This window comes from Populus euphratica, unplaced genomic scaffold, assembly GCF_000495115.2.
Source record: "Populus euphratica unplaced genomic scaffold, PopEup_1.0 scaffold157.1, whole genome shotgun sequence".
Taxonomy (NCBI): domain Eukaryota; kingdom Viridiplantae; phylum Streptophyta; class Magnoliopsida; order Malpighiales; family Salicaceae; genus Populus; species Populus euphratica.
Genome location: NW_011500044.1, coordinates 240,612 through 248,970, shown reverse-complemented (window position 1 = coordinate 248,970; position 8,359 = coordinate 240,612). Strand labels below are relative to the sequence as shown.

The following is an 8,359-nucleotide window of genomic DNA, read 5'->3' as shown; positions in this document are numbered from 1 at the left end:
ATTATGTGGGCTGTTCGTCGTGTAGAATTGCCATGGCCATGGGAGGAGCGCAATGAGCTAGTTGTGAGAGAAGGTGATGTGAAGGAGTTTTTGAGTGTTTATGGTTATAATGATACGCAACAATGAGGAGATGGAAATTAACTTCTTGAAGGTATATGGTGCTTGAATTTTTAGTTTTTTCTTAACATTAGTTTGCATCTTTATTAATATTGGCATTGTTCTCTCTGATTTGTTTTACTCTTTGTTCAAATATGTTTAGCAAGGGTATATGATAGTGTGATTTGTGAAGGTATACAGTAGTTTAATTGGAAATGTTGTAGTTGAATGCAAAATGGTTAGATAGTTGTTGAGAATGCGGTTCAATTTAGTCTTCATTTTTCTAGTTAAGTAATGCAGCTGATTGCACTGCTCCTTGACAATTGACATTTCTGCTTGCCTGTTTCCTTCTTAGAATATATCGGTATATTCTATGTTTAAAACTTAACCATTGAAGAAGATGAAACAATTACCACATAAGATGTCATAGTGAAGATGAATAACCTCAGCCCTTTATGAATTATGTAATTTAACCTTGATAGATCCAATATATTTCCTGATTGTCAATTCATTTTATCAGCAGAGAAACATGCTAAGATTTTACAGCGATGTTTTGTACAGATGTATTGAATCCAATCATATTTTGTTAACTCTATTTAATTTGGTTTCCTTTCTACAGTACAATTGTAACCCTTTTGCTCTCTGAGTTCTCACTGAATTCTTGTTCTTTTCATAGGTGGCAAAGTCAGTGGTAGCTCTTTCAAAGGTAATTGTTTTCTCCGTAATGTATTTGTGCTATGATTGATTGATTGGCATATGGCCAAAGTTAGTTTTTCTGGCTTATCATGTATTAATTTTCATGTGAGGGTTTTTCTGTTAGCATGGATTTGTTTGATCTCCAATCATACGGTTGGAGGTGAGTTCCCTTTTGTTTTAATTTTGTCCATACAATCTGTTTCTTATTGATGTTAGTGTCAACCTGCTTGTTTTGCTGTCTCATTCCTGGGACTGCTTCAAACTGCCCATCGGTTACCTTGATCTTTCTGCATATGTTCATTATAAGTTGCATTTGGATATGAATATGTAGTTTTAGTTTCAATTTCAGTTTTTTTATTCTATGGCTTATTGATAACTTAAAAAGTTTTGATGTACTGAATTATGATTGCATCATGTTTTATTCAGAATATGTCTGCTTGTAGTATCTACTGCCATGCGATCTTGAACTATATTAATTCTTGTTATCAAGATGCATGGTGGTGGCATTGACAATCACTTGTGAATTCTGATCGCATTATTTCCTTTGTAATAGTGAGAACTACAGTTATGGTACGGGACAGAGTTAGCCCTTTTGATCTGGCTGTCTTGTCTGTATTTGTTCTGCAACTGCTTGAGCCATAAGCATTTCATTCTATGCAGAGTGCAGATGATTGATGAGCTGCTTGAAGTACCATTGTGGTTCAGTGATTGCAGAATCTTCATCTAGAACCCTACAAGGCACGAAAAAAGGCTTTACCTCTTCCAGTTTTCCTTTTTCTCTTTTGTTGAGCTTCCTTTGTTTATCAAGTCACTAAGTACTTCCTAAATTTATAATATTGGAATGGACAGTAAACTTGAATAGTTGGCCATTACCAAGAACAATTGAGGTGAGATTTGTTCACTTTGTCCATGGCTTAATGCATTATTTGAATGGAATGAAGAGGAGCTTGACCTCAACTTTGGCTGTGAATTATGATAGTATTAAGGTGTGGTAACGTTCTATGAAATGCCAATGCTGAAATTGGCCTTGTATCATATCAAGCTAAACCATTTTTCATGTGCTATAGCACGACCAAATCCATTTATATATTAGGTGTCTTAAAAATAGGGTCAGTATTCTCTCCTATAACATGAATTTAGAATCATCAAAAATCTATATATGTGTGTGTGAGTGATCCAAACCTCCATTTTTCTGATTACAAGTATGGTTGCAAGTTGTAAATATATATTATTTGGGTGCACTAGATTGTTTATATCACATCATGATCTGTTTTTATTTTGATCATGATCTGTTTTTATATCAAAATAGATGTGCTTATTTTTATTTATTTATTTATTTATTATTATTATTATTATTATTATTATTATTATTATTATTGGGTTTAAATTAAGAGAAAAAAATCCAAGCTTTCTACCTTTTCTCCCAGGCCTAAGCAGGCATGCAAGCGCTTTTGTTTTTTTTTTTTTTTAGAAAAACCATTTGATTTAAAATGTATTAACATGTAAATTATAAAATGGTTTTTCCATGTTCTTGAATGAGTTATTAAAAAACTATTTGCACTCTAAATATAGAAAGTATCTTTAAAATTTCATTCTTATGTTTTAATCATTACCCTTTTTTATCCTTTTGTTATAAAGAAATAGCGTTATAAAGAAATAGCTCGACGTGAAACCTTTTTGAAGAAAGAGGACATGAGTTTCAAATGCAAACTTACCTAGATGCTCATTGGCAAAATTCTAGAACTTTAACCTCTTTAATTATGTATTATTGTTATTAATTATACGAACTAGGAGAAAAAGACACGTATGTTGCCTTTGGTGACATTTCAATTTTTTTTCTTCTAAATACTTAGATGTCAAGTAATCAAATGGATCTCAGTTTGAATTCAATGATTTATATTATATACAAGGAAAAATATTAAATAATTTTATTTTCCATTTCAAGATGTGCATTTGTTTTGAATTTGATCATATAGGGTTTATCATAAGAGGATCTCAATACACCCTATGTAATCTGATCCTCTCTCTATTTCCACACTCCATTGAAAAAAAATATCATTATAAAGAATATTGTATCGGGAGAAAATTGATGCTATGGAAGGTTCCTTCTCATCGACCACATTTCTTTCTTAACAAAATATGTTGATTTGGCCTCAAGGGCCAAGGAGCTTGGTGATTTATGGTTGGCAGATGTAGGAGTTTGGAGGATCACGATGCAAGGGTTTTATAGAAAAATAAAAGGGCTTGGCAAGTTTGGTTGATATTTGAGTTTTGAGTGAATGGGTTGGCATATGAGCTTGTTGTCTTAGAGAAGAGGCATGGATTGTCTATCATTTAGAATTGCTGTAGATAAGTGTTAGGAAGTCTATCATTCAGCTGCGAGTTATCACTGGTATTTTTGTTTCTCTTGTAGTTAACAAAATCAGTGGTAGTTTCTTACGAGGTAATGCTTGGTTCCTTTCTATAGGTCGTGATAAGTTGATCCATGGGGAAATCACCAAAAGGTCTTTGGTTTCTTGTTTATCATGTTCTTTGATTTTCTTGTTCTGGTTAGTCTCTTTGCCGTGTTCTTATTGTCTCCAATCATGCTACTGTAGGAAAGTTCTGTTTCTTTTTTATTTTGTCCATTAATTCTGGTCCTTTCTATATTGGTATTAACTTGTTTGTGTTAGGGTTGATTTACTGTTCATATATAAGCATATTCTTATTATGGACTGCATTTATATCTAAAGATCGTATCAGTTTGAGTTTGAATGCTTTGGTTAGTTTTATTACCTATCAGTCTTGATAATGGATTATGATTACATAAGGCTTTTATTTGGAAAGCCTCTGTATGTATGGCTAATTTAGGATTGCTATAATTAATTATTCTTGTTATCATGAAGATGCATGGTTCTGCTGTTGAATATTGCATTTGCATGCATTTGGGTCTGGTTTTCTTGTTGGCAAGCTAGAGAAGGTGGGAGATGAGATTAATTATAATTTTTCTCAGTTTGAGAATTATGGTTGTGGTGTGGGCAATGCTGGTCTTCTTGTTCTTGTTGCGCTATCCTGTGCTTTGCTTGCTCTGCCACTCTTTGTAACAGATGATGCCCTTTCTCTGCAGAGCACAGGTGGTTGGTGAACTGTTTTATGTACCAATATGGTCGATGAACTGATGCAAAATTTTGGGGAGAGAAACTTGATGGCGGATTTCGCGAGGCACAGGAAAATGCTCAGTGTTTTTTTCTGATTATTTGTTCTTGAGCTTCCTTTGTTGATATTCATCAACTCCAGATTTTTCATGTGTTTTAGATGATTCCAATCTATATTATGTGGGCAAAAAATGAGTGATGAGAGTGAAACAAGAAAGATGTTTTCCACCTCTCAATTTCGAACACAGTTGAATACCACTCTTGCATGTGGTTTTGGTCTCCTGTTGTCAAGTAAGGGTAAAGGGTGATGAGGTGACAGCAACTGTAATTGTTTTCACTGTACAATTATGGCGATGGAGTTGTGGATGTTGATGGCATCAGTATACTTGTCAATTTAAGAAATATGGTTACAGCGCAGCGCAATTTCAGTCGTTCTGTTCTCAGCAGTTTCACCAATACGTGTTGCTCATACTTTGCCTCGTCTGTTCGGCCACCCTGTGGACGAGAAATACGTTTTGTTTCGCTGCAGAGTGCAAATGGCAGATGAAGAGCTCCATGTACCAACAAGGCTGAAGGGTTGATTGCATAATGTTTGATTATGAATTCAATGGTTCTTCAACACCGTAAAGAACAGAAGAGCTCTGTAGACCTTTTTCTGTTGAATAATCTTGTGTTTAGGTTTCTGTAACCCAAAGGGTTAGAAGCCTAGTGTCACGGGGTAATTTTTCACTATGCGAATAAACCCGTGCGGCAGCCTAGTCCCTCGCTAGACTCAGCCTTCCCTCGTCTATCCACTCGTGTTTGCCTATTAACTAAGTGTTTCCCTCACCCGAGAGGTTTCCCCACTTTCCCATGTTAAAGACAAGCGGAATACACAAGTAGAATTGCTCTTAACCAAGCACACTGAGAATACAAGAATACCTCTCAACCTTTATTTATTTCATCAACAAAGGATTACACGTGTGTTATGCACAGAATTCACATGCTACTCCAATAAGTTTACATACATTATTTCTTCTCTATGCATTCTATTCTCTATGTATTCTCCCTATACAACAAAGAATTACCATTACCATTTATAGCCAAGTATGTGAGCTGCAGGGCACCTCCATGATCCCCATATTTCAGGACATAATAGGCACTTACTCCCCCATGATCTCCATGATCATTTGTGGCTCACCCATATCCCTATTTCCAGAATATAGTGGAGAACTTCCTCCCCCATGTGCTTTATGATTTCAGCAACTTGGAAACACCCCAGTTATGCTCCCACCTTCTGCATGCTTGCCTGGCAGCTCCATTTGCCAGCTCTAGCTTCATCTGCTGCTAAATCACCCACATGCCTTGGACAGTCCTTCGTCCAAGTTTTTGATCTTGCCAAGTCAAGCCCCTGACTTGCGCAAGCTCTTGTGCGCTGCCAAGTACGCACCTTGGGTACAGTCGCCAAATCCTACGATGCCAAATCCGCATCTGCGTGCAGACCCCATGTCTGCGCTGCCGAATGCACATCTACATGCAGGCTGCCCAATCTTGCACTGCCCAATTCGCATCTGCGTGCAGACCCCAATTCCTGCGCTGCCGAATTCGCATCTGCGTGCAGGCCCCAATTCCTTCACTGCCGAATTCGCAACTACGTGCAGGCCCCAATGTCTGCACTGCCGCATTCGCATCTGCGTGCAAGCTAGCCAAATCTTGCGCTGCCGAATTCCCATCTGCGCGCAGGCTCCTAGTGTCTGCGCTGCTGAATTCCTTAACAGCCCCAATTCTCGTCCGCCCATATCCCAAACGAGTTTTCCTGTCTAGCTTGGACATTCCATCGCCAAGCCCATAGACCTCACCAATCTGTGCTGCCGCATTCCTCGACAGCCCCAGTTCTCGCCAGCCTATGCCCCTGACAAGTTTCCTTCTCTGGCTTGAACATTCCATCGCCAAGCCTATGTTTGTCAACATCTTGCGCTACCCCGCATTTCTCGACAACCCCAGTTCTTGCCAGCCTATGCCACTGACGAATCTTTCATTCTGGCTTGCACATTTAACACTGTAACAAACCACCCCCACCAAAAGAACCCGATGCCCTCGTCGGAAAGATTTGAAGTACCCTTTGCTCCGCATCTGTTCCTTGTCATCCTCCATGTATGTCCCCATGAAGTCTCTCTCTGGCTTCGTCCACATTCAACAACAATTCTATCCACCGAATTTCATCAACCTGTTTCAAAGCCAAACTGTGACACGTTCTATTTTTGGCTCGTTGGTTTTCCACAAATGTTAAACCCATTATACTTGCAAGCATGTTTTCGCAAAGTTTGGATGCTGCATCTAGCACCCAAGGAATCCGTCCCTTCCTTCACAAAATACAGCCATACAAAAACCCCCGCCAAAGAATCATAAGAACTCCCATATGAACCTATCATTCCTCAACTGTTTCATATTTGACCTGCAAGTAACCAAAATGAGACACTGCAATTGGCTCAAGTACCAACTCCATCCTTTGATCAACTCCATCTCATGTCGAAGTGTTTCGGCAAGGTCCTCAGTCCATCTGCAACCTACCATAGCACAAACATATAGCATCCCAGCATCAAAATTTGGTTTGACCTGGTTCCCCCATGCACTACTGTCATGCCCCCGAAACTTCATCACCCCCACAAGACTTCGCTAACGCAAAATAGCCCTTATTGTTTTCCACCTTCGCTGCATGTTTCGTCCACCGAAAACTCACAACACTGTATCTCAACAAAGGCCACTAGCGTTTTGCTTCTATCACTGCAACCATCCATTGTCGCAAAACATAGAATAGCCACCCGTACTGCCTCCAAGACAGCACTCAAAATCATCTTCGTCGACGATCTTGACTTCTCAGCCGAGCCCACTGAATCGGCTGTTGAATCTGTCACCTAGATAGTTCTTCATCAATGTGCAGACTCTTCAGACACACCTCCACGATACTGCCTCCTCGGTACTGCCTCCTCTATGATTTGAGACATACACCCACGGTACTGCCTCCTCTATGATGCTTCCCCTCCAAAGCAACACACCAAACTAAGTCCATCTAGTTCAGCTCTTCAACCAAATCCCTCAATGACTTGGTTGCCGAATTCTTCACCTCAATCTGTCCTCTTCGTCAAGGTGCCTCGAATTCCCGATACCACAAGTATTAAATTGCAATACTGCATACTTGTCCATTGTACAACAACCAACTCTTCCTGCCGAATTCATCTCAGCCTATGCCAGACTACCGCAATCCATCGCTGTTGAATTCTATGCAGTATGTTTTTCTTTGGCGCATCCTCACACCTAGAGTTAAACCATGATCTCTCCATCATCATAGGTATGAAACTCTCCCATCTTGGTCCCAACATGACTAGAGCCCATCTCTGCCATTGTTCTGTCTTCTTCACCCTGCATTGTCCATCATCAAGGTCTCCCTCGAAGACACCAATTCTACCTCCCCCAAGGCAGTAAAGTCACCAAAATCTTCGCAAATTTGTCTTGCCATTCGACCAAGTCTTCATCAACTTCATCATCGGATTTTGCTTCCCACACCCTAATCATTCCTTCGTCAAGATGATGCACAAAAATCCCCAAGTTCTGCCCCTACAAGGCAACAAGCAGGGCCAGACAGCATCCTCACCGATATGCTGGCCCATGACGACTGAATTCTATCTCGGTCATCAAGCAAACACATAAGATTTGCACATGTCACAACCCCAATACCATCTTCCACACTGACAGCATCAAGGTTTCCCTTTGTTGGGCAACCATCCCATACAAAGTAATTTTCCATTGCAAGAGAAAATTAGTGTAAATTCAGTTTTGAACCCTTACCAATTTGCCTTCTCGTCTGACCTTCCATCATCAACAGCAAGTTTGGGCTCTCTCCCACTGAATTGCCCTTTCTATTTCATCTCACCCTTCCCTTTTAGGTTTCGACAAAAACTTAGAAACTCCCAGCAATCCCATCGCTGGCACTTGTTCTTTAGTCTGCCATTCCATTGACATTTCAATGGCCGAATTAGCATCCACTTTGATCTGATCCCTTGTCATTACTTTGCGTTACCCATAAATTCATTAAGCCACCCAACTCCGCAAGTCTTTGAACATCAACCCTGCCCAAAACCCGCTCGCAAGTTTTCCTCAAAATGGCTTCAAGCAAATCTGCCCCACAAAACCCTTTAGCATCTGTGCTACGAAACAGTCCATCGTTTTGTCATGAACGCAAACTGTGCTCTATCCTCAAGTTTATGCTAGTCCATCAGCAGTAACAATGTTTCTCCCAAATCAGTCTCATCGATTTGTCTAGAGAATCAACAGCATTCTCATCGCTGATCATTGCACTGAAATCTGCCTCTCCGTCGACATAAGTTGTAGCCCTCCCAAATCAGTCCGTTGATTTGGCCGCAGAATCATTCTCACTGTTCTGCCAAGAAAGCAAC

At 39.8% G+C, this 8,359-nt stretch overlaps 1 long non-coding RNA gene across 4 annotated transcripts; it reads left to right on the top strand.

Annotated features, from left to right (window-relative positions):
• The first annotated feature begins 6 nt into the window (after positions 1 to 6).
• On the top strand, positions 7 to 4,829 carry LOC105107369 (uncharacterized). Of its 4 annotated transcripts, XR_838867.1 has the most exons (5): positions 7 to 151; positions 773 to 802; positions 1,453 to 1,530; positions 3,206 to 3,235; positions 3,899 to 4,829. It is a non-coding gene; the product is annotated as an uncharacterized LOC105107369 (long non-coding RNA). The 4 variants fall into 4 exon arrangements; XR_838866.1 differs by lacking the exon at positions 3,206 to 3,235; XR_838868.1 differs by lacking the exon at positions 3,206 to 3,235 and having other exon boundaries at positions 3,879 to 4,829.
• The last annotated feature ends 3,530 nt before the right edge of the window (positions 4,830 to 8,359 follow it).